The sequence below is a fragment of the Ahaetulla prasina genome, chromosome 2 (genome assembly GCF_028640845.1).
Source record: "Ahaetulla prasina isolate Xishuangbanna chromosome 2, ASM2864084v1, whole genome shotgun sequence".
In the NCBI taxonomy this organism is placed as follows: domain Eukaryota; kingdom Metazoa; phylum Chordata; class Lepidosauria; order Squamata; family Colubridae; genus Ahaetulla; species Ahaetulla prasina.
Window position 1 is genome coordinate 164,552,003 of NC_080540.1, and position 26,998 is coordinate 164,579,000.

The 26,998-nt window shown below is 40.4% G+C and overlaps 1 protein-coding gene across 4 annotated transcripts in view; it reads right to left on the reverse strand.

Annotated features, from left to right (window-relative positions):
• Positions 1 to 26,998, reverse strand: part of RARG (retinoic acid receptor gamma) — a 182,514-nt gene that overhangs the window by 74,305 nt on the left and 81,211 nt on the right. Inside the window, exon 1 of one of the 4 annotated variants that reach the window (XM_058173456.1) lies at positions 17,953 to 17,970. The exons of the other annotated variants lie outside the window; for them this stretch is intronic. The gene's annotated coding sequence lies outside the window, so the exon portion shown is untranslated. Of the gene's footprint in view, positions 1 to 17,952; positions 17,971 to 26,998 lie in introns of those variants that run through there. 4 annotated transcript variants of the gene reach the window in all.

A 26,998-nucleotide genomic window follows, 5' to 3' on the forward strand; every position in this document is an offset into this window, starting at 1 on the left:
TCATCTCTCTCTCTCTCTCTCTCTCTCTCTCTCTCTCTCTCTCTCTCTCTCTCTCTCTCTCTCTCTATCAGACTTATATGCCACCCATATAGTCAAAGGTGACTCTGGGCAGCTAACAGACATTGAATCAAATGCAGTATAAAACATTGAAAGAACAAATAAAGATCTTAAATTGAAACATTTCAATTAAAGAAAATAAAACTAAGCAGGATGGAGAGGGAGGGAGCCAAGAGCATACAGGGAGGAAGTGAGCTGTTCTCTACTCCCTTAGCCACTTTCAATGTTCCCCACCCCCAATGGAGCCCCAGGCTACTTGACATAGTTGACCAAAAAGGTGAGAGCAAGTCTGACCCCAGGGGGGGAGGGGCACAGTGTTCCAGAAGACAGGAGCCACAGCACAAAAGGCTCTTCTTCTGGACCCTGCTAGCTGAAATTCCTTGGCTGATGGGTCTACAGCATGCCCCTTCTGCTGGGGGGTGGGCAGACTAATGCCATTGGGATGAGCCAGTTTCTCAGATAGCCTGGACTCCATGCCATGCAGGAGTCCACCTTGAATTGGACCCAGAAGCAAACTGGCAGCCAGTGCAGCTCACAATATAACGGTGTAACATAAGCCAATCTAGGGGCTCGAATAGCTGTGTTCTGTGCCAGATGAAGCATCCAGACACTCTTCAAGGCCAGGGTAACCCATATAGAGCACTCTGTAGTAATCCAACCAGGAGATGACTAGGGTTTGAATGACTGAGCATATCTGTTGCCAAGAGAATTAGAACCAAACTGTGACAGAACAATTAATCAGTGGAACAACTTGCCTCCAGAAGTTGTGGTTGCTCCAACACTGGATGTTTTTAAGAAGATGTTGGACAACCATTTGCCTGAAGAGGTGTAGGGTCTCCTGCCTGAGCAGGGGTTGGATTAGAAGACTTCCAAGGTTCTGTCCAACTCTACTATTCTGTTAAAAATGTAATAGTAGCAGATTCTTCAAACTGACGGAGTTCGCCCTTAGTTTCCCCCACCTCCACCCCCATAACTGGGTCTCAAATGTGTGTTCTGCATTTTGGAAAAAGGAAACAGCTGTTGGGGGAAGGGTTAAGCACCCACTTGTCATCTGCTGCTTCCTTACTCTCTACTGCCAGAGGTAGTAAAATAAATTTTGAAATGCTAAATCTACTGAATGCCACCAACTGTTTCTCATAATGTTCTTTTCCTTTCTTTCTTTCCAGGTTCCTTATCATCTGGATTGCTTCAATGCTCTCCCTAAAATGCAGATGCCCAGAACTGGATGGTACATTGTAGGTGTACTTTGACCTAGTGCCCTAGTATTTTCACATTGGAGGCATAAAAATAAAATATAGTTTTAAAAATCCCAGACATTTCCCCCATCATTAGCAATGAACTGTTGTAGCATGAGTCTCTGAACACTAACATATTCTGTGTTGATTATCAATGCGTTTGTTTTGGGGTTGTTGTTTGTTGTAGCTGAATCACACTGCTGAATCATGTTCAGTATTATCTATCAAGCCACCCAGATCCTTCCTGCAGATCCTGCTGTCTAATATGATCTCCCACGATTCTCGATTTATGACTTTGAACTTTCTTATCCAAATGAAGGACTATATGTTCCTGCTGAAATTCATCTTGTCAGTTTCTATCCTTTGTCCATTTTGTCAAGAACCCCCCGAGTATTGATACTGTCTTTTGAGTGGATTGTTGTTCCTCCTATCTTTGTGTTGTCTTGCACATCTGATAACCATATTTTCTAACCTTTAGTCCAACCCACTTTTAAGTATGTTGTGCAACACAGGCCCAGGAACAGAGCTCTGCAGAACATCACTCAGCGCTTCCATCGGGATGCTGAGCGTTGCTGACATTTGAGAGGTTATCAACCAGCCCCACCTCCATCCAAGGACGGCATAATCCAGGCCATCTTCACTTGCAGAATCTCATAGAAGATTTTTTTTCCCCAAATGCTTTGCCAAAGCTAAGTGCTCATTTTCACGGACAATTGGCCACTCTATCCCAAAAAAGAGATCTGGTTTATTTGTCATGAATTATTTTTAAAAAATCCACGCTGGCTCCTGCTGCTATAATTTTCTTTTCAAAAGGAACACAAATTGACTAATAATCTCATCCAGTATTGCTATGAAGCTGACTGGTCCATAGTTATCCTGGTCTATCTCTCCCCCACCTTCCCACCCACCCCCCACACATACACACACTTTCTGAAGACATTTGTCCTAGAGCTCACATTACAGATCTCTACTTTTGGGGTGAGGAGGGAGAGAGGGAGGGTTTCCTCCCTACTATTCCATTCCCCCCTGTTGATAAAGTTTTCCTTCTTCAAAAAGGGCCACCAGACTAATCTTCAGGCAGTTGTTTCCTTTGGCCTCAATTATGGTGGCACCGTGTGTTTGCCTAGGAATAATGCTTTGGAGATTCCTCTGAGCCTATTGACTATTGACAGACTGCGCTGAGGAGCCTCTGGGCTGCCTTCCTTCTTTAGGATATTATTGGAAAGGAACGGAAGGCACAGGGTACATTTACATGGTATAGAGTGGGTGGAATCTGCCAAACAATGGCTTCATTTTCAAGGCAGCCTTCAACAAGCAGCCCACAGTTGAAGAACAATCTTCTGTCCTCATGTGCCACATTTTCCTAAGGGTAGAGAGAGACACACATCCGATAGTGAGGAAGAACTGATTCAAAAAACTGATGCTTATTTCCAAGTTATGTCTGCAAGGGATGCTGACAGGGAAGTAACTGAAGAGAGTGAAATGTATTTCTACATCGTCAGCAGGCACTGGGATTGCTTTGAGAATCCCAAAAGCTTTAACCAAAAACTTTCTACTCTTGACCTCACCCCATTCCTAAGAGGACCATAAGGGGCGTGCATAAGAGCACAAACGTGCCTACCGTTCCTGTCCTATTGTTTTTCGTTTTTCTTTATATATATATATATATATATATATATATATATATAGGTCTTTGGTTGTTCGGGTTTTCTCCCGTGTAAAATTGGAAGTGTCTTGGCGACGTTTCGACGAAGTCTCATTCGTCATCTTCAGGCTTCAGCTTCGTGCTTCTGGGAGCAATGTGTGATCGCAGCTGTTTCTTCCTTTTAACTGCTAGTGGGGGTTTGAACTGATTGGGTGGGAGCTTGGCTGTGCTCTGATTGGATGGGGTTTTTTTCTGTGCTCTGATTGGCTGGGGTGTGTCCTGTGTTGGTGGGGGCTTGGTTGTGCTCAGTCTAGTCTGTGCTGCAGGGGGATTTGAGCTGGTGAGCTGCATAGCTGTTGTTTGGCTTTGTGGTCGTGCTACATCTTCATAGTGGGTGTCAGTCTGCTGCATGAATGGATTGGAGGGGTTTGAAATGGCTAATGTTGCAGCTGCAACATTTCAAACCCCTCCAATCCATTCATGCAGCAGACTGACACCCACTATGAAGATGTAGCACGACCACAAAGCCAAACAACAGCTATGCAGCTCACCAGCTCAAATCCCCCTGCAGCACAGACTAGACTGAGCACAACCAAGCCCCCACCAACACAGGACACACCCCCAGCCAATCAGAGCACAGAAAAAACCCCATCCAATCAGAGCACAGCCAAGCTCCCACCCAATCAGTTCAAACCCCCACTAGCAGTTAAAAGGAAGAAACAGCTGGGGCTTCCGGTGGTTTCGTTTTCCCCGAGAAGGACGCCTGGAATGGCGTCCCGAACTGAGATTCTGTAAAAGCTGGTGAAACAGCGGGAGAACGGCTGTTAGCCAGCTTCAAAGCTTTTCTCTGGGTGAAAGAGATTAGCCAGAGTGGCTGGAGAGCAGAAGATTGCCCCAGGGGCTCTGCTTTCTTATGCAGAGTCTCGGAGGGCTGCCTGCATAACCCAGCCCCACTCCAGACTCGGCTCGATCCTGTTAATTAAGCAGGACAAGAGGAAAACGCCCACCTCTGCTCAATTGATTCCGTTTTGAATAACTTCAAGCAGACGGGACAAATACAAGCGATCGATTACTGGGGAAGCAAGAAGAGAGCTGACTTCTACTCCTTTTTAAAAGGGGAAAACTTTTTCTCACTTGAACTTAGTGAAGGAAGAAATGGCGTCTGAAAGGAAGTGGATTGGAGGCTGCTTGTGAGAGAAAGCGAAGTTCGTCTTTGTGGATTTTAGCTGAATAGAAGCTTTCCAGAGGAGGCAAGGTGAAAGTTTTTATTTTACAACTTTAATTGGAGACTTTTTGAGACTTTGAGATTTACTAATTTTAATTAGAGACTTTACTTAAATTAAAATGGCTTCTAAGCCACCAAAAGCTCCCATGACGAGAAGGGGGTCTGAAACTAATTTAGAAGATATATTAAAGGAACAGAACAGAGTTTCTGAAGAGCGATTTAAAGAAATTATGAATAATATTCATGGTGTGAAGGATCAACTTAGGGAAGAAATTAAAGAGACTAATAAAAAAATTAGAGAAGATTTATTGATGGTTTTTCAAGGTTTGGCAAAAAATTTGGAAGTAATGGAGGATAAAGTGGAAGTAATTAGTCAAGCAAATCAGTATTTGGATAATAAAGTTGGAGAGCTTCAAAATAAAGTGGAAAAAATGAGGATCATGTGGTGGTATTGCAATATAGAGCGTTGGAGAAGGCTTTGAGAATTAGGGGTCTTCAAGACCGAAGGAAGAAGACCTTAAAAAGTTATATCAGAAGCCCTAGCTGAAATGTTAGGCATGGACCCTCGAGAAGTTGATTTTCAAATTGATAAGGCATACAGGGTTAATTCTTGGGTAGCGAGGCAGAAAAAGCTCCCAAGAGATATTGTAATTTATTTTTTAACTTCTACAATAAGAAATCAGATTTTGCAAGCTACATACCAAAAGAAATTGCAAATAGCAGAACAGGAGGTGTTGGTTTTGAAAGAGATCCCTGCTAAAATGTTAAAGGATAGAAGGGATTTTAGGTTTTTTACACAAGAGCTTAAGAAGCATCAGATTCAATATAGATGGGAGGTTCCAATTGGTTTAACAGTATTTTTTCAAGGCAGGAGATATCGAATTGATACTGAACTGAAAGCAAAAGATTTTCTTTTTAATGTATTGAAAGTGGATGTAGAAACAGTGGATAAAAGTCTTCAAGAGAAACAGAGTGGGGAAGCTGAAACTGCACCTGTGATATCAGTCCCTCAAGAACAATCTCAGGAACAAAGAGTGACAAGGGGAGCTATTAGGCGTAAGGAGATGGAGGAACGACTTCAAAGACAAGAACGGGATTCTACTACTGAAGCTGTGGGAGGAGCCAAGTCAAGAGTGAGGGTCTTCAGCTAATTGCTCAGAAGCTTCAAGAGGCCAGAGATGGCAAATAAATTTTGACATGGAATGTTAATGGTTTAAATTCAGCACAGAAAAGAAGAAAAATATTCCATTATTTGAAACAATTTAAAATGATGTGATATGTTTGCAAGAGACACATATAAAATTATCAGATCAGAAATATTTGATTAATTGAAATTAGGTAAACATTTTGTTTCTTCTGCTCGAATAAGAAAAATGGTATAGTTATATATTTGAAGAAAAATATATCAAGTAAATTAATTGAAACGGACATTCAAGGAAGATATATTGCTATTGAATTGATTTTAGAAGGAAAAGACACTTGTGATTGGCATATATGCACCTAATCAACAACAAGAAAAATTTTATAAATTGTTACATGAAAATTGACTTTTGGGACTATAAAACATTTATTATATTAGGGATTGGAATGGTGTAATGGACATTAGAAAAGATAAAAGAACTCTTTCTAAGAAAATTCCTATGCATGCAAAATTGCCTAAATCTTTTTTTGATTTGATGGAAGATTTTGAGTTGAAAGATATATGGAGAAGGCAGAATTTTGATGATAGAGATTATACTTATTTTTCGGATAGGCATCAATCTCTTTCACGTATTGATTTTATATTAATTACCAATGACTTGCTTTCTAGGGTTAGGAAAACAAAGATATTTCCAAGGTGTTTAACTGATCATAGTCCGGTATGGATGGAGTTGCAATATGAAGGTGGAAGAAGATCATGGAGAATAAATGAAAATTTGTTTAGATATGAGGATAATGTAAATCAATGTAAAAAACAAATGAAAGAATTTTTTGATTATAATTTGGGAAAGGGAACTTGATAGAAATGGTGTGGGACGCGAGCAAGGCCTTTATGAGAGGAAACTTGATATATATTAATAGTAGACAGAGGAGAAAACTACAAAAACAGCGAAGGGTTTTAGAAGAGGAAATTCAGAGGAAACAACAATTATTGGTACATAATCCACATGATTTAAAAACTATTGAGGCGATAAAGATATTACAGAGTCAATTTAATATGTTAATGGCAGATCAGGTGGCAACCAATATACAATATGCTAAACATAATACTTTTTGTAATGCCAATAAATCAGGGAGGTGGTTGGCTTATATGTTAAGGAAAAGACAGAAAGCACGTACTATTGAAGGAATTGAATACAAGGGTAAAGTGCGATTTCAACAGGATAAAATTAAAAAAGCTTTCTTGGAATATTATACAAATTTATATGCCAGAGATACAATATTGAATATGGATATTGATAAATATTTGAAAGAATATAAGGTTAAAGGTTTAACTAATGAACAAAGGGAAGAGTTGAATCGGCCTATAACTTCTGAGGAAATTATTTGGGTAATAAAGCAATTAAAAATAGGGAAATCCCCGGGCACAGATGGACTTACAGCAATATATTATAAAAAGTTACAGGATGAGATAGTTGGTCCACTTATGGAGTTATTCAATCAGATATTGAGGGGAGGAGGAGTACCACCATCATGGAGGACTACTTTTATTTCATTGATACCAAAAGAGGATCAGGATTGTACTAAGCCTGGGAATTATAGACCAATTTCACTCTTGAATAATGATTATAAGATTTTTGCAAAAATAATGGCAAATAGGTTAATGGAAATTGTACAACAAAGGATCCACACTGACCAGTCTGGTTTTATAAAAGGGAGACAAATGAGGAATAACGTTAGGCAGATAGTGAATATATTGGAATACTTGGAAAAGAAAAATCAGATTCCGGCAGCGTTTATATTCTTGGATGCAGAGAAAGCTTTTGATCGTTTGCATTGGGAATTTTTATTTAAATTAACAGACAAAATGCAATTTGGAAATGGTTTTATACGAATACTTAGGGCAATTTATGGAGAGCAAACAGCTCAGATAATAATTAATGGTAGTTTGACAGATAGTTTTAAAATTGCGAAAGGAACAAGGCAGGGGTGTCCTTTATCACCTTTATTGTTTATTTTATCTTTGGAACCTTTATTGGATAAGATAAGAGAGTTAAGGGAGATAGAGGGTATTAGAATTAGAAGATATGAATATAAAGTCAGAGCATTTGCAGATGATTTGGTTGTTATGTTGACTCAGCCTATAAATTCGAGTGTATATTTGTTGGAAGTAATTAATCAATATGGAAGGGTCTCAGGGTTTAAAGTGAATCAAAATAAAACAAAAGTGTTAACCAAAAATATGATTAAGAACCAGAAAGAAAAACTAGAGGAAATAACAGGATTTGAAATTGTAAAAAAGGTTAAATATTTAGGAGTCTTTCTTACATCATCAAATGGAAAATTGTATAAGAATAATTATGATGTGTTATGGAAAAAAATTCAGAAGGAAATGAATACTTGGAAAAATTACAATTATCTTTGTTAGGAGAATAGCAGCTATAAAATGAATTTTTTGCCTAAATTCTTGTTCTTGTTTCAGATGATACCAATAATTAAGAAAGATAAAAATTTGGATGAATGGCAGATTGGAATTAATAAATTTATATGGGAAGGAAAAAAAGCGAGAGTCAAAATGAAAATAATGCAAGATACACGGAAAGAGGAGGATTAAAATGCCTAATTTAAAATTGTATTATGAAGCAGTTGTTCTTTCGGTAATAAGTGATTGGTTTAATTTGACGGAGGAAAGGATTTTGAATATAGAAGGTTATGATTTATTATATGGTTGGCATGCATATTTATTGTATGATAAGAAAGTAGATAAAGCTTTTAAGAATCATGTGTTGAGAATTTCTCTTCTGCGTGTCTGGAAAAAATATTATTATAAGTTAAATTACAAAATTCCTATATGGGCATGTCCTAGGCACGCAGTAGAGAATATAAATATAGAACAGGAACAAGAAATGATTACTTATAAAGATCTTTTATACAATGAGAGGGAAATTTACAACTAAAATCTTTGGATACATTAAAAGAAGAAGGGAGGAATTATACTTGGTTTCAATATGGACAGTTAAAGGCTAGATGGAAAGAAGATCAGAAAATTGGTATCATTCAAAATGAAGAAAATTTGGTTAAACAAATTAGAAATCAAACTCAGGGGCATATAAAGAGATTGTATACTGTGTTGATAGAAATAGATTCTGAAAGAGATTTAATAAAGGATTGTATGATAAAATGGGCACAGAATATTCAAGAACCAATAATGTTGGAAACATGGGAAAAAATTTGTTAGAAATGTTAAATTTACGCAAGCGCAGAATTTAAGGAAAATTTTTATAAGATGTTTTATAGATGGCATTTAGATCCTAAGAAATTATCATGTATGTATCCAGATATGCAAGCGAAATGTTGGAGATGTAATTGTGATGATGCTACATATTTTCATGTATGGTGGACTTGTAAGAAAATTAAGTCTTTTTGGATAAGAATCTGGTGGATTATGCAGAATGTTTTGAAGAAGAAGATAAAGTTCCTACCGCAATTTTTCCTTTTGGGAATAACAACGGACTGTACAGTGATTGAGACTAAGTTGATTTTGAACTTAATAACAGCAGCACGACTGTTGATTGGACAATATTGGAAGAAAAAAGAATTACCCACAATAGAAGAATGGATATTGAAAGTTTCCAATTTGGCTGAGATGGCTAAAATCTCAGCCTTCTTGAAAGACAGTACTCAAGAAAAATATTTAAATGAATGGAAGAACTGGATTGATTATATTCAAAATAGATATCAGATTAAGAAATTTCGGATTGCTTTTGAATGAAGGATGTTATTTTTGATTTTAATGGAAGAAGTCAGGATATGTGAGAGAGAAAGATTATAATTGTGTTAGATTTTAAAAAGTTTAATGTATGACTGTTTTGTTTAAGGAACTATACCTTGTGTTTGCTCCGGGAAGTCCGGGGGAGGGGTTTAGGAGGAGGGGAGGGGAAAAAATTTAATTGTTGTAAAACTTTTTTAATAAAAAAAAAAAAAAAAAAAGGAAGAAACAGCTGCAGTCACCCATTGCTCCCAGAAGTATGAAGCTGAAGCCTGAAGATGACGAATGAGACTTCGTCGAAACGTCGCCAAGACACTTCCAATTTTACACGGGAGAAAACCCGAACAACCAAAGACCTATATACAAACACCCGTGAAAACCTCAGAAAACACACACACACACACACACACATTATATATATATATATATATAAATATATATATATATATTTATATATATATATATATATATATTTGTTTTCTGAGGTTTTCGCGGGTGTTTGTATGTAAATCTTTGGTTATTCGGGTACCAGAACTATCGCCAAAACTGAACACTTTAACAACAGAATAATCAGAGAAGCCATCGAGATAGAAAAACGCCCACACAGCATGAACAAACGAGATGATACCTCCCGCCTACCAGCCATTTGGAAACCCGCCCTTATTGACAAACGTGTCCCTAACAAGAGGAATGACACCAGACCCACACTCACGAGATCCACACAGGATGTCACCACCACACATCCACCCAGAAAGCAGACCCAAACCCATACTGATCATGAAGCACGACCAAGGACCAGAAGCCAGACCGCAGCTGCAACATTTCAAACCCCTCCAATCCATACATGCAGCAGACTGACACCCACTATGAAGATGTAGCACAACCACGAACACGAAGCCAAACAACAGCTATGCAGCTCACCAGCTCAAATCCCCCTGCAGCTCAGACTAATCTGAGCACAACCAAGCCCCCACCCAAAGAGGACACACCCCCAGCCAATTAGAGCACCAAAAAAACCCCATCCAATCAGAGCACAGCCAAGCTCCCACCCAATCAGTTCAAACCCCCACTAGCAGTTAAAAAGGAAGAAACAGCTGCAATCACACATTGCTCCCAGAAGCACGAAGCTGAAGCCTGAAGATGACGAATGAGACTTCGTCGAAACGTTGCCAAGACACTTCCAATTTTACGCGGGAGAAAACCCGAATAACCAAAGATCTACATATATATATATATATATATATATATATATATATATATATATATATATATATATATATATATGTCATCTTCAGCTCAAGCAAATGTGATCGCGCTGTTTCTTGCTGCGATCACACATTGCTCCCAGAAGCACGAAGCTGAAGCCTGAAGATGACGAATGAGACTTCGTCGAAACGTCACCAAGACACTTCCAATCTTACACGGGAGAAAACCCGAACAACCAAAGACCTATATACAAACACCCGTGAAAACCTCAGAAAACATATATATATATATATATATATATATATATATAGGCATATATATATATATATATATATATAGGCATATATATATGCTTATACCGCTGTCGTGTCCCACTCCTCCGCTGACGGCCGGGTCAGGGAAATCCGAATCAGGCTTGCCTCTGCAGCTCTGCCCAAAGTCCTAGCAAAGTCCTCAGAGCAGGCAGGAGACCAGTAAGTGACTTCAGCAAGATAAGTTCGACTTTGCCTGACTCAGAGACTGCCAGAAAGCAGATCCTTTATATAGGCCATGGGGTGTGGCTCCATGACTCAGCACTCATTAAGGCCTGCCCCTCCCTTCCTTCTGTTGCCTCCGCCTATCCAATCTTCTGATGCGAGGGTCACTCCAATCAGCTGTTGGTAATAAACCCTCCTCAGGCTCACATGCTGTGGAGGAGGGGGAGGGGTCTAGTTGCTCCGTTTGCCTGGGCATGGAGTCAGGGCTGGGGCCGGGAGGTGCTCCTTCTTCTGCAGTTTGTCTGGGCATGGAGCCAGGACTGGGGCCGGGAGGCATACATTCCTCCGTGTTCGGGAGCAGATAAGAAGGCCCCAGCTGCTCTGAGGGCGGGCAAGACACAACAACCGCCTTATATTTCCTCATATATATGTTTATATACTATATAATCTTTTGTGTGATGCTTATATATATTGTTATGACAAATAAAATAAATAAATTAAATATTGCAGTTCATTGATAATGATAGGAAATAGCTCTAGGTTTTTTAAAAAAACTATATTTTTAGGCCTCCAATGCTAAAATAAATACCAAGGCAATAGGCATCTTGGTTTCCAAGAGCAGGCCTGAGTACAAAGAGGGAACTGCTATTCTCATCATGGAACAAAAGATACAGATAGTCCTCAACTTACAACAGTTCATTTAGTGACCGCTCAAAGTTACAATGGCACTGAAAAAAGTGACTTACGACCGTTGCAGCATCCCCCAAGGTCATGTGATCAAAATTCAGATGCTTGGCAACTGACTCAAATTTATGACCGCTGCTGCGTCCTGGGGTCTTGTGAGCACATTTGTGACCTTCTGCCAAGCAAAGTCCACGGGGAAGCGTAAAATGAGGCAAAACTCACTTAGCAAACGTTTCATTTAGCAACAGAAATTTTGGGCTGAACTGTGGTCGTAAATCGAGGACTACCTGTATTGGGCTGGATCTGGCTGAAAAAGATTCAAATTTTTTTTTTGACAGCAGCTGGATATGACTGCAGACTTATTCTTGACTGCAAACCAAAATAATAAGAATTTTTTTTTTTTTTTACAAAGGTAGTAAGAAGTCACATAAAATTACAGTCAAGCTCTACAGAACTCCCTGCTTGGAGAATTCTTCCTTTCTCATTTCCTGCTCATCTGCTGCAGGACGCAATCCTGTGGAGGAGTAGCCAGCTGGCTCCCTCATCTCTTCAACACCAGTAGCTGCCTGATGTGGAGGAACCGTGTTAAGCAGGGATGGAGATAAGAGGCCTGCCACACTCTTGGAGGCTGTTGGATTCTTGGCCTCCCCCATATTCCTATTCCAGCCAAGGAAACCAAGCGCAACTCCAGAGGACAGCTGTGAAAAGGTCTCCTTGCTTGTGCTAAAAGCCTCGGGACAATGAGCCGGAGAAGGGAATGCAAGGAAGTTTGGTGGATGGATATCTTGGGGATTGTCTACACTACTAAAGTTGTTTTGTTTTGTTTTGTTTTTTGCCCAGTGCTTGTTTACAGTTTTGTACTAACACTGAGCCTGTCAATAGCAAATTTAGCTAGAAAAAACCATGACCGGCATCAAAAGAAAAACCCAGGCACCTATCAACAGATGCAATTTAGTGATAGATAATTCAGAACACATGCAATCAGGTTTTATTTAGCCAAAACAGGACATAGTGGTATGCCCAGCTGACAAAAAAGACACTGCCCCCAAATGAGAAAGTGAGAAAGTGTCACATAACGCTGGTTGCCAAGTGCCTTAATTTTAACCACATGACCATGGGTATGCTGCGGTGGTCATAAGTATGAGGATCAGACTCATAAGTCACTTTTTTCAGTGCCATTGTAACTTCAAACAGTCACTAAACAAATGGTTATGTTGAGAAATACCTGTACAGTACACTTCTTTTGTTGTATTTTTTCTTTTTTCTTGCGTCCCCATTCTCACCTCCCAACCCATTCCATGTTTGTTTGTATCCCTTAGGATAAACACTTGCCTTTACTGTTTTGTTTACATTCTTCACTTTTGTTGCCTCCTGCCCTTCTTCCCTCCATCTCTAGTCACCCTTTCCTATGGTTCAGGGGCAAAATGCTTAAAACCTGGAACCTAGCTCAGCTTGGCAGCTGGAGTTCACGATGCCCAATATGCCAACAGAGAAGGCAAAAATTAGTTTCTCTCAGACTCACAATTCTCTGCCACACCATGGTCTGCTTATAAATGCTCTGAATCCCATTACGAAATGTAGCAGAAAGATGTGATCTCTGCATCCCCAAAAACCCTGGGTGCAGCTCAAAAAACCTCCCAAATTTCCTATACATTTTATTGTGAAAGAAGGGGAGAAATGCTTATCACAAGCCTCAAGATCAATTTTATTAAATACATTTAAAATCAAATGTAATCTTAATCCTGGCCCCACGTATTACTTTTAAAAATATAGCCTACAGCCTGCTGCTATCCTGTTTCCCTGAAAATAAGACCTCCCTGGATAATAAGCCCAATCGGGCTTTTGAACGTATGCGCTCAAATAAGCCTTCCCCGAAAATATTTAAATGCATGCGCAGCCGGTCCCCGCCATTTCCTCTGGTTAGGGTTAGGGAGACAGAGCTAGAAATCAGGTAAGATGACAAGAGGAGCCCTGTCTTGCTCCATGCGCCCCAAAATAATAAGACCTCCTCGAAAATAAGGCCAAGCACTTATTTCAGGGTTCAAAAAAATATAAGACAGGGTTTTATTTTCAGGGAAACACAGTAAATGCCATCTACCATTATACTACTCGAATGTAAGGATTTGCCAGGCCAGGCAAGATTTTTTGACCAATTCTAACCTAATATTGCCTCCAGTAATTTTCCAGAATTTCAGACAGAAGTGTGGGCGAAACCTTGCTCTTCTTTTACTTCCTGATCTCACTCTTAGAAGCAAAGATGTGAAGAACTGGAACAGGGCTAACCCTGGGTGTACAACAAGGTCTCAGTCACTGAGCAATATCAGATTATATTGGGTGGATATTTCAATTGCCTTTTTGGAACCTGGACTCTGGTCCAAGGCAGACCACATTTGGCTCCATGGAGTATTTAAAGAGCCAGTGCAAACAATATAAAGGGATTTGTGAAAACTGTTCTTTTTAAGAAAGGATGTCACATTTGAAATTGTTTTGCTTTAAGAGATAAGGAAACCTTCCCCACCCCCACCCCACCTCCCCAATCATGCTTCTGTTGTGGTGAGGCCTCATTTTTCCAATGTTTTAGATGGCAATCTGGTGCTGCAGATTAAATACAATACTTTTGCCAGTTGCATTTCTCTGTGTCAAATTACGGTGACCGATACAAAAATACTTATTGGCTGGTGCCCATGCAGTCACTAATGTCAAGGCATACACGTTTTCAATCCAAGACATCTTGCTAAAGTTTATATTTCTTCAAATGCTTATTTTGGTTAGCTCTTTCCCAAAATGAGCACTTTCCCATTATTACCAAATGAGCTCATGTACTGACAAGAATTAATCTCAATAATTATAAGAGTGTCAATCCCTTCTCCTCCATAATATTTTATCCTTTTCAGAACAATTCTTAGATTTATTGTTGAGATACTCTAATTCTCCAGGGTTAAGAGAATTAGCATATCTTTTCCCTTCTATTCTTAGGGAAAAAAACAGACCTAGTTTTCATTTCTGCTCCATCTAGTATCAAACTCAAGGCCTGTGGGCCGCATAAACTGGCCTGCTGGCCTGCCCTGGAAATAGCGAAGAACCGGCCTGCGGTGTCTGCCAGTGAAAATGGAGTTTTGTTTTTGTTGGCAGAGGGCTGCAGGAGGCCATTGTGGCCGAAAACGGACCCCGGGAGGGCCATTTGCATGCTATTGACCTGATGTGGTCTCAATGAAATCGAGTTTGACACCCCGATCTAGAAAGATTCTACCCAGTCTCTAATAGCAACACACGAGAAGCAGTGGTGGGATTCAGTCAGTTCGCACCACTTCGGGAGAACTGGTTGTTAACTTTCTGGCAGTTTGGCAAACTGGTTGTTGGAAGAAATCATTAGGGCAGAGAACCGGTTATTAAATTACTTGAATCCCACCACTGACGAGAAGTGATACTAATAAACTAGCAATACATAAAGGAACTGGTCAGTGGTGGGTTTCAAATTTTTTTACTACCGGTTCTGTGGTGTGGCTTGGTGGCAGGGAAAAGATACTGTAAAATCTGCATTCCCTCCCAATCAGCTGGGACTCGGGAGACAGAGAATAGATGGGGACGGGGCCAGTCAGAATTTTTACTACCGGTTCTCTGAACTACTCAAAATTTCCGCTACCAGTTCTCCAGAACTGGTTGGAACCTGCTAAAACCCACCTCTGGAACTGGTACTCTAGAGCAGGGGTCTCCAACCTTGGTCCCTTTAAGACTTGCGGACTTCAACTCCCAGAGCAAATCTGGCTGAGGGCCTCTGGGAGTTTAAGTCCACAAGTCTTAAAGGGACCAAGGTTGGAGACCCCTGCTCTAGAGCCTCTTTCCATTACAAAACATCCAAGAGGAAGAAACCGCTATGCAGCAAATATAGAGACTTAGTCTCAGTATTCTTCCATTCAATCTTTTAATTTAAACTCTTCTGCCAAATGTGTCTTATTCCTCTTCGCCAGGATGCTGCTTTTTAAAACAATTGGAATTGAACTTACTGGTTTTAAGACTGATCGAAGTATGAGAAGACAAGCAGAAGAAGAATTAATAGGAGAAAAGGTGGAGGGAGTTTAAGAAAAATGTAGTTTTTATTCTGAACTTACTGTCATTTCTTTCCCACAGCCCCCTGTGAAGATGGCAAAACATTTCACCAAACTCCACACGATCCTCATTTCACCCCATTCTTTTTTTGCAGCTCCCAAAGTATCACAATGGCTGAATACTGCCATAAAATTCTTCTGAACTGCAGTTTTCAGCCACTTGTCTTCCATGCATAAACCAGCTGGAAATGAAACCAGCCTAAGAAATCCTTCTCTAAACCCCTTCCTTTGCTTTGGCCACAATGATAGCCTGATCTTCTGACCAGCGTGTTTACCAAATAGGCCAACTAGTGGATTATCCTGTTTCTTTATCCCTTCTGAGTGGGAAGACAAGGCAAGACAATTCAGTTTTACCATTTTTTCTGAGACATGGGCTACAAGGGGAAAGTGGCAGAATTTTTTCTCAATTTCCACTAGTCAGAAAAGTCAAGTGAGGGAGAAGTATCCATGATTGGCCATTGTTCCACCAATGAACTTCACAAAAACAAAAGAAAAAAAGAAGGGGAGGGGAGGGGAGAGAAGAGGAGAGTGGGGGAGAGGAGAACGGGAAGTGGAAACGGAAGGGGGAGGAAAAAAAGAAAAGGAAAGGAAAGGAAAGGAAAGAAAAGAAATACTAGAAGGTCCAGTTGAACTTGTAAAAATAAAATGCCTATGGAGAGAAGAGACCCAGCAGCTGGAGAGGCTGCAGTAGCCAGGTAGGATTGGGTGGGGTGAGGTGGGGGGTTGCTTACAAGGAATTGAAAAATAGCATGCAAACCAAACAGCATAGCTTGAACCAGCACAAGAGAGAAAAACACTTTTTTGACTCACTGCCAGAAAACATGGGTGGAAGTTGTGTTAGCTGCTGGGAGTTGAGATGATGTAGAAATAGTAGGTGACGCGTGAAGGTGACACATGAAATAAGTAGAAATAGTAGGTGATGCATGAAACAAGGTGGAAGTGTGGATCTGCTGCAGAGTTGATCTTCATTAAAAATAGGCAACACATGAAAACTATATCCCAACCTTAAAATGGGTTTAATCAGAAGTAGATTTCAGCAGGTTCGGACCAGTTTTGGAGAACCTGTGGCGGAAATTTTAAGTAGTTCAGAGAACCAGTAGTAAAAATTCTGACTGGCTCCACTCTCATCTATTCTCTGCCTCCCAAGTCCCAGCTGATCGGGAGGAAATGGGGATTTTGCAGTAACCTTCCCCTGGAGTGGGGAGGGAATGGAGATTTTACAGTATCCTTCCCCTGCCACGTCCACCAAGCCATGCCACGCCCACTAAGCCACACCCACAGAACCGGTAGTAAAAAAAATTGAAATCTACCACTGGGTTTAATAGTTTGCGAAGCAAAGAAAACCATTCCAATCTATACTTCCTCCACAAAGAAAAATGGGGAAAATCTAGCCTCAACTTCTCTGTGTAATTGCTGAATCTACTGAGGTTCTTGAACTGTCCCCCAATAAGGTCCTTGGTTGGTCCTTGACCACCTAGAAGTCCACCCAAGTTCAAGAGCTGGGTTGAAGTCAACCCAGCTCTGGGTGCTATCAGAGCAGCACTTTGAGGGGAAAGTGTGAAGCATCTGTTCCTTCTCACTATTATAAGTGTTTTGTCATGGAAGGATGAATGTAAATCTAAAGTTACATGCAGTATATAGCTCTACTCCCAAAGATTTCCCCATTGCTCCAGGAAAACTATATCCTAACCTTAAAATGGGTTAAAGCTCATGTACTAATTCTTCTAAGAATTGGCAAGTTGGAAACTACAGCTTGAAGATTTTAATGTTTGTGATGTGATAGGAATGTGATCTAGCAGGCAGACGGATCAGAGTTCTGCAGAAGTCAAATTTAAGTATTTAGGAAAGAAATGGAGTACCCCCTCCTTTCACCTCTGTATCCCCCAAGGTTTTTTAATTTCATTTTCAGGATCTGGAGCTCCTTCTGGCTGCAACATGGGAGGGAGGGAGGGAAAAATTAGCACTCCCCAGACCTTAGTCCGCCTTCCACTGGAAACTTTCCAATGACCAAAGAGACTGAGATGTTGGAGTAAAAGTGGGAGGGAATGAGAGAGAGAGAGAGAGAGAGAGAGAGAGGAAGTACCAGCTCCACTTTTTTTCTGCCTGAGCCCTGTTTTCTCCTTCTAGATGAAATAATTATTTCCAGCTGCCCTGCCAGCTCATTTAGCTGGCCAAGAGGGAGTCCCAATTCATTTCAACACTGCAGACCAAAGCAGGCCTCAAACGCTTGCAGTTCAGCAGGGAAGCAGCCGCAAAATGGCTTTGCTGCTTTAGAAATGGGAAGGGGGTTATTGTGTTCACAAAAGCTGTCGCCCCTATTCCAAAGATGTGCACTTTGGACTTGCTCAGAAGTACTTCCTTTACCGCCAGCACACTTATTCTTGGAATGAGCACCAAAAGGAGACCTACCGTTTAAGCCAAATCACATACACTGGGTAGTAGGGGAGTCCTTCTCAGCTTCATCTTATTGAAGTCCACCTCCTGCATCAGTTGGCTCTTTCTGTATTTACAATCCCCATCACTCTTAGCAATACAAAATGGATGGCATCTGTAATTAAGCATATCTGGAAGATAGCAGAGTGGGGGAAGTTGTAAGAAACTGGGCAGATTATTTGGCCCATCTACGCCTGGTGCTGCCGATCAAAGTGCTAAGTACAAAGTGGTTTTTGTTTCCTATCTTGCATTGCCCCTCACAATGGCAAAGTTACAACTTCCTTCTTCACCACCTCCGGGCTACCACCAGCGACAGGGCCTTGAACAGGGTCTTATTCTACAACACATGGAATTGCGTACTGCAGTCCTCGACTTAAAACCATTTGTTCAGTGACCGTTTGAAGTTGTAACAGCACTGCAAAAAAAGCAACTCATGATCAGTTTTCATGCTTACAACTGTTGCAGCATATCCATGGTCACGTGGTCAAAATTCGGGTGCTTGGCAAAGGGGATTTTTTATTACAAATGCGCTATCCTGTGACCATTTGTGACCTTCCCAGCTGGCTTCTAACAAGCAAAGTCAATGGAGAAAGCCAAATTTGCTTAAAAACCACACGATTCACTTAACAATGGCAGTGATTCATTTAACAACTGTGGCAAAAAAGGTAATAAGTTCAGGACTACCAATAATAATAATAATAACAACCACATGAGTAATATTATTAATAGTAATATTATATTACATTTAATATTAGCATATGAAGCTGCATTACAGAAATAATAACTGGTTCTAATAGACTAGATGATTTTGAAAACTGCAATAGAAGGAAGACCAACGTCAATGTAACTTGGGATTGATTACAAAAACACACCTGATTCAGAGGTGGGTTTCAGCAGGTTCTCACCAGTTCTGGAGAGCCGGTAGCGGAAATTTTGAGTAGTTTGGAGAACCAGTAGTAAAAATTCTGACTGGCCCCGCCCCCATCTATTCTCTGCCTCCTGAGTCCCAGCTGATTGGGAGGAAATGGGGATTTTGCAGTTACATTCCCCTGGAGTGGGGAGGAAATGGAGATTTTACAGTATCTTTCCCCTGCCACACCCACCAAGCCACGCCCACAGAACCGGTAGTAAACATTTTTGAAACCCAACACTGATCTGATTCCCTGCCACATGACTGGATAAACAAGAGCCTCGAAATAACAGGAGTCACTCGAAACATCAGAAGCTTTGGGCAAAGGTCAATGGCACAATAGAAGACACGGTTGCTGGTTAGTGGCAATAGACTTGGAAAGGTTAACATTAAGAGAGGAATCTTTCAAGGACACTCACTATCATCACTACTGTTTGTCACTGATTCCTCTATCAACAATACTGAACAAGTCAGGCCATGCCTATGAAACATCAGAAACATCTGCCAGGCTATTCCACCTCCCTTACATGGATGAACTAAAAATATATGGAACAACATCATCTTAAACAGAATACCGTAGCTGCTCAACACCTTCTGAATATACAATCAAGAAATAGCAACGGAGTTTAGACTGGACAAATGTACTACCCTCACCATCATCAGGGGGAAAAATAGCGAAAATTGAAGGAATAAAGATGCCCCAGGGAAATAACATCAGGAGTTTGGATGAAGACGGTTGTTACAAACCTTGGGCATCCTTCAGGCCGACAATGTCAAGCACACTGAAGTCAAGAAGAAGATCAGAAGTGAATACATCATCAAAGTGAAGAAGATCTTAAAGTCCAAACTCAATGGAAGAAATACCATCAAGGCAGGAAACACCTAGGCAATTCCAGTCATTAGACAGACAGCTGGTACAGTGAATTATTGGACTCAAGCAAAATTAAAAGCCCTGGATAGGAAGACCAGAAAAATAATGAAAATGAATCATTTATTTATTTATTTATTTATTTATTTATTAAACTTTTATACCGCCCTTCTCCCGAAGGACTCAGGGCGGTATACAGCCTTCATTTAAAACAATTAATATACATATTAAAATAACAATTAAAAAGCTTATTCAATAAAAGGCCGAAATTAAAACCGTCCAATTGACCATATAAAATACCCAGTAAAATTACAATTAAAAATTAAAAATTAAAAATTTAGAATTTAAAAATCAGGCCAGTCCCGCTTGAATAAATAGATAAGTTTTCAGTTCCCGGCGAAAGGTCCGAAGGTCAGGCAATTGGCGTAAACCGGGGGGAAGTTCGTTCCAGAGGGTAGGTGCTCCCACAGAGAAGGACCTTCCCCTGGGGGCCGCCAGCCGACACTGCTTGGCGGACGGCACCCTGAGAAGACCCTCTCTGTGAGAGCGTACGGGTTGGTGGGAGGCATGTGGAAACAGCAGGCGGTCCTGTAAGTACCCGGGCCCTAAGCCATGGAGCGCTTTGAAGGTGGTAACCAAAACCTTGAAGCGCACCCGGAAGACCACAGGTAGCCAGTGCAGACTGCGCAGGAGTGGTGTTACCCGGGAGCAACGTGGTGCTCCCTCAATCACCCGCGCAGCTGCATTCTGGACTAACTGAAGTCTCCGAGTACACTTCAGGGGTAGCCCCATGTAGAGAGCATTGCAATAATCCAGTCGAGAAGTGACGAGAGCATGAGTGACCGTGCATAAGGCATCCCGGTCGAGAAAGGGGCGCAACTGGCGGACCAGGCGAACCTGGTAAAAAGCTCTCCTGGAGACGGCCGTCATGTCCTTCCTCCATGTAGCAACGTTGACAGATTCAACTTATGGGCATGCAGTGTTGCAAATACATCAGATGGTTGAAAGACAAAAATATTGGAAGAATGTCTGAAGGACAATGAAGAAGATGCACTGAATAGAACAGAGTAGAGTAGAGTAGAGTAGAGTAGAGTAGAGTAGAGTAGAGTAGAGTAGAGTAGAATAGAATAGAATAGAATAGAATAGAATAGAATAGAATAGAATTTTTTATTGGCAAAGTGTGATTGGACACACAAGGAATTTGTCTTGGTGCATATGCTCTCAGTGTACATAAAAGAAAAGATACCTTCATCAAGAATTCTAAGGTACAACACTTAATGATAGTCATAGGGTACAAATAAAGCAATCAAGGCTTATTGAATACCAAAGAGAAGAAAGTGGACTACAAGAAAGACCAAATGAAGACCAGAAAAGAGACACTGAAAGGCAAAGATACCAATAATAAGAGGCATCTAGGGTATAATCTCAAAACATCTGGAGCACCATTTGAACACACTGAACACTAGCAGCACTGATGAATTTACCATCAGTCAATTGCAAAAGACAGTTTCCTTGCAACAGCCTGCAATCTCCTGCCACGATACCTTTAATACCATCAAATATCAGCATCTGCTTATCCCAGGTTCTTGGGAAGAACTTGATAGGTGGATAAAAATGCCAAATGCCAAATCCAGTGTAAACATCTAGATGACATTCTCCTTCCCCCCCTCCCCCATCATACAAGCTGGGTTCAAGAACAAAAAAAGAGAGATGGCTATTCAAATCTGGAACGTAACTAGAAGTTGCAGCTACCCTGATTCCTGCTATACAAGGACAGCTAAAGCTATATCACAGATCACTGGGATGGAATCTGGAAACCAGTTTGCTGTAGCTCTCAGGGCAGTAAGGAAAAAGTGCAGGTCCAGTTAGTTGGTTGTGTTAATTGGCTTTGAATTCTAAGTTGTAATTGGGCAAGGCTATAAGATGAGAGCAGGAGAAAGAGTCCTGAATAAAAAACCATTCAAAGAGCAGGAAGGAGCTAATCAGAGAAACACTTTTGGGAAGGTTACAGCAAATAGATACTTATACCAGTGCAAAGAGAGCACTGAACTTTTCGAAAGAACTATTCAAGACTACAGGAAAAACGCAATAGAGAATATAAATATAGAACAGAAACAGGAAATGATTACTTATAAAGAACTTTTGTATGCTGAAGGAGGTAGATTGCAATTAAAATCATTACAGGTATTAAATGAAGAAGGGAGGAATTATACTTGGTTTCAATATGGGCAAATAAGTGCTAGATGGAAAGAAGATCAAAAAATTGGTATAATGCAAAGGGAGGAAAATTTAATAAAGCAAATTAGAAATCAGACCCAGGAGCATATAAAGAGATTGTATAATGTGTTGCTTGAAATAGATTCGGAAAAGGATTTGGTAAAGGATTGTATGATAAAATGGGCACAGAATATTCAGGAACCAATAATGTTGGAAACATGGGAGAAAATTTGGGTTAGAAATGTTAAGTTTACACAAGCACAGAATTTAAGGGAAAATTTTTATAAGATGTTTTATAGATGGCACTTAGATCCCAAAAAATTATCATGTATGTATCCTAATATCCAAGCGAAATGTTGGAGGTGTGATTGTGATGACGCTACATATTTTCATATTTGGTGGACTTGCAAGAAAATTAAGGTCTTTTGGATAAGAATTTGGTGGATTATTCAAAATGTACTGAAGAAGAAGATAAAGTTCCTGCCACAATTTTTCCTTTTGGGAATTATAACGGATTGTACAGGGATTGAGACTAAATTGATTCTGAATTTAATAACAGCAGCAAGACTGTTGATTGGACAATACTGGAAGAAAGAAGAGATACCTACAATAGAAGAATGGATATTGAAAGTTATTAATTTGGCTGAGATGGCTAAAATCTCAGCTTTTTTAAAAGACAATACGCAGGAAAGATATTTGATTGAATGGAAAAGATGGATTGATTATCTACAAAACAGATATCAGATTAAGAAATATCAGATTGCCTTTGAATAATTAGAAAGTTATTTTATGTAATGGGGAGGGGGTTGGGAGATGAAAAGCTTTGGATGTGGTTATTTGGATTGGAAGGGAAAATTTTATTCTATGTTTGGTTTATGTATAACAATACCTTGTGATTGACCCGGGAAGCCGGGGAGGGGGAAGGGGTTTTTGGGAGGAGGGGGAAAAAAGGGGGGAAAATGTTTTTGTTTTTTAAAACTCTTTCAATAAAAAAAAAAGACTACAGGAAAAACAAAACTTTTACTCATATGTGCTAGATATACATAAATGACAAAATCTATTAGCAGCCTTTGTTACAGCCTGTTTGTTTTAACCTAGAAGCTTTAGGCACAGATCTTCAGATGATACATGCATATGAAATGTATTTGAATGTAAGCAGCTTGGGTTGGTAATTGGACTGTTAGTCTGAGCTCGGAGCTTGGCAGTTTGGTTGCATATACAACATACGTGCATATACAATGCCAGTTGTTCCATTAATACCCACTAGAGGGAGAACTGCTATAATGATAAGTGCCATCCAGATAGGCACCAAACACAGAGAGCCATCTAAGTCCGCTTTCACCAACCTGTTGATATTCTTTTTCCAAAGTAGATATGCTAAGCCACAATTGCCAGTTCTGAAAACTGTGTGCCATTTCATCACACTTTCTAAGGATAGTTATCTCTGTCTTAAGACAAATGACCTAAAACATCTGTTAGAAATGCTAAAAAAACAACAACAAAAAAACCACTACGTTGAAAGAAAATCTTTTTTCATTGGAACAAAACTTCTTGAATGTTTAGCTGGGATTTTAAAACCTTTCTTTTTGTCCGCTACCTATTAACGCACTCAGCCTCAGAGATAGACGACACATGAGCTCTGCTGATCTAATGGACAATGGTCTCTTTAAATGTTTTGCCCTGTTTCTAGCATGCTTGTAATACATTTGGCAATTGCCAACATCACCCACTTCTTTTATCTTTTGCGATAACAGCTTCTCTTAAAGGCTCATTTATCTTCATAACACTACTCTGACTTGTTTGCAAACAAAGGCATTATTTAACTATACACCCACAGAGACAGGAGGGAGAGCTAGTGATGTGTGTTCAGACTCCCAACTACGCTCCTAACTCTTGCTCAGTCATGTGCAAGAAAACAGAAATGCTGTCATGGGCACCCAACTTTTTGCCTCTTCAGGGACAAATGCACACGTGTGTGTGTGTGTGCAGTGTGCATGAGTGTATAAAATACAAATATCCTCTTGTGATGTATAAAAGTTCTTATTGCTTCTACTCCTTCTAATTTGGGAATATGGACATTTCATTCATTCTGTAACCCAGAAATTTACTAAAAGTCGTTTTGAGGAATATTCCTGTCATGTGAGAAGCCCTCACTGAGCTTGAGGTCTTTGCAAACTGGTATCCAATCAATGAATGCACTGTAAAACAAAAATCACTATATGCTTTCATTCACTGAAGCTTACACTACAGCAGAGGCAGACAAATTTCAGGCACGTAGGAATCTGGTCGAAAACAGCAACAAATCAATGATGAAGCTGTACGTACAGTAAAGCAGAAAACCCATTTTCTTCTTTTCCTTCTTTAGCTACCCGTTTTAGGATGTCATACAACTCAAATATAAACGGAGCTCTGATCTGTCTCAGCTCAGGAATCCTAAAGCAACATTCCAAAACTGACTAGTAAAGACTTGATCAAAATCTACCTCTAATGATACTAATATTTTACAGGTGAGAACCGTAAAACTAAATTACATGAGCAATTAGCAGAAGTTTAACTATGTCAGAGTTTGCTTTTTTAAAAAAAAAAAAACTGCAACTCTTCTCGCAGTTATTAAAACTGTTTGAAAAAGGTAGCCCTTGAAATTCTCCTGCAGGTTAGCAGGCTATTTTTTGCCTATCTTTATTCTACTGGCACCTTCCTTTTTTGTCTGTCTCACAGCAGTGATATTAAGATTAAAGTGTCTCTGCCTCTTGGAAAGCATAATGTGCCATCTCAGTACACTCCAAATACAAATATCTTCCAAATAAGATGATCCAGAATGCATGCATTTTGTTCAGTTGATTGTTCTCTTCAGTTCAGAATAAATGCAAGGATAGCATTAGCCATGGTGGGGCAGTAGTTAGGAGGCAGTATTTCGGGCTATCTCCTGCCACAGTCAGGAGTTCGATCCTGACCAGCTCAAGGCTGACTCAACCTTCAATCCTTCCAGGGTTGGTAAAATAAGGACCCAGATTGTTGGGGGCAACATGCTGACTCTGTAAACCATTTAGAGGGGGCTCTAAAGCATTATGAAGCAGTATGTAAGTCTAAGTGTTATTGCTATTGCTATGTAGTATTGCAAGCTAACTCTGCCCACTATTAGGAGTTCGATCCTGACCGGCTCAAAGTTGACTCAGCCTTCCATCTTTCCGAGGTTGGTAAAATGGGGGTTCAGATTGTTGAAGAACAATATGCTGATTTTGGAAACCACTTAGAGAGGGCTATAAAGCATTGTGAAGTGGTATGTAAGTCTATTGTTATTGTGGAACAGATGCAGAATAAAAGGCAGAGGCTAAACCCAGAAGGGAAAAAATGGAAAAGCTTCTGATTTCTGTGTCCCAAAGTTTAAATTTTACCACACTAGAACAAGATCATATTTCCTTGAAACAAAAAATGATGGTAGCATTTTCTGACTGTTTTGTATTTACAGCTGGCAAGGACTAAATTTTACCAGCTTCAACAGACATTTTTGTGGCTTAGCACTCCTAAATGATAAGCTATTGTTTTTCATCCATGCACTGAAAACTTGCACTGCGGCTTATGAAAGATGCATATTCGTACTTTTCCTGAGGATTTTCTTGTAAAGTTTTAGAAGTTTGATTAGCATGGGAGGCAAAGTAGATTTTGAACTATAGACAAAATATCCACAACAGTAATAATCAGTTTCTCAAAGCCTAAAATGTTCTACCTAATTAAAGAAAACCTCTCCTACTTTCTTAGATTAGTATAGCAAGTCCTGCTGGTTTGTGGCAGCTCTTTCTACAGTTGCCAAATGTTCAGGATCTCAGTTTTTGTGGCGCTGTTGCTATAGAATTCTCTCCATTTAAGAGGCTACTAAATCAGTCTGTCTAGGCCTTGGGAACAAGTCCTCTTTTAAGAAACACTTGAAAAACTACAAGTAGTCTTTAAATTATTTAGTGACCTTTTGAAGTTACAACAGACTATCAGAACTTCAAATCTCAATTGTAAATAACTTGGGGTTATTTACAATTGGGATTTGAAGTTTTGATCGTCAGCTCCATGATCCCCTGTGAGTCACATGACCCAACTTCCAGCACTCAGTCACATGACTGGATGGATAGTTGCATGCAGCCTCCTGAAATCACATAACCATCTTTTACGATGGTTTTCCCCAAACCCAGCATTTTTTTATTTTATTTTTATTTATTTATTTTTATTTTTCAAATTTATATACCGCTCTATCTCCCTAAGGACTCAGGGCGGTTCACAGGCAGTTAAAATACATATAAATACAAATTAAAAAACAACAATTAAAAAACTTATTCTATTGCTGAATTTAAAAAACAATATAAATAATAAAAAACCCCTTAAAACCAATAACTTTAAAATCTAATCCAGTCCCGCGCAGATGAATAAGTGCGTTTTAAGCTCGCGACGAAAGGTTCGGAGGTCCGGAAGTTGACGAAGTCCTGGGGGGAGTTCGTTCCAGAGGGTGGGAGCCCCCACAGAGAAGGCCCTTCCCCTGGGTGTCGCCAGACGGCACTGCCTAGCTGACGGCACCCTGAGGAGTCCCTCTCTGTGAGAGCGCACGGGTCGGTGAGAGGTATTTGGTAGCAGTAGGCGGTCCCGTAAATAGCCCGGCCCTATGCCATGGAGCGCTTTAAAGATTGTCACCAACACCTTGAAGCGCACCCGGAAGGCCACAGGTAGCCAGTGCAGTCTGCGCAGGATAGGTGTAACACGGGAGCCCCGAGGGGCTCCCTCTATCACCCGCGCAGCCGCATTCTGGACCAACTGAAGCCTCCGGATGCCCCTCAAGGGGAGCCCCATGTAGAGAGCATTGCAGTAATCCAGGCGAGACGTCACGAGGGCGTGAGTGACCGTGCATAAGGCATCCCGGTCTAGAAAGGGGCGCAACTGGCGCACCAGGCGAACCTGGTGGAAAGCTCTCCTGGAGACGGCCGTCAAATGGTCTTCAAAAGACAGCCGTTCATCCAGGAGAACGCCCAGATTGCGCACCCTCTCCA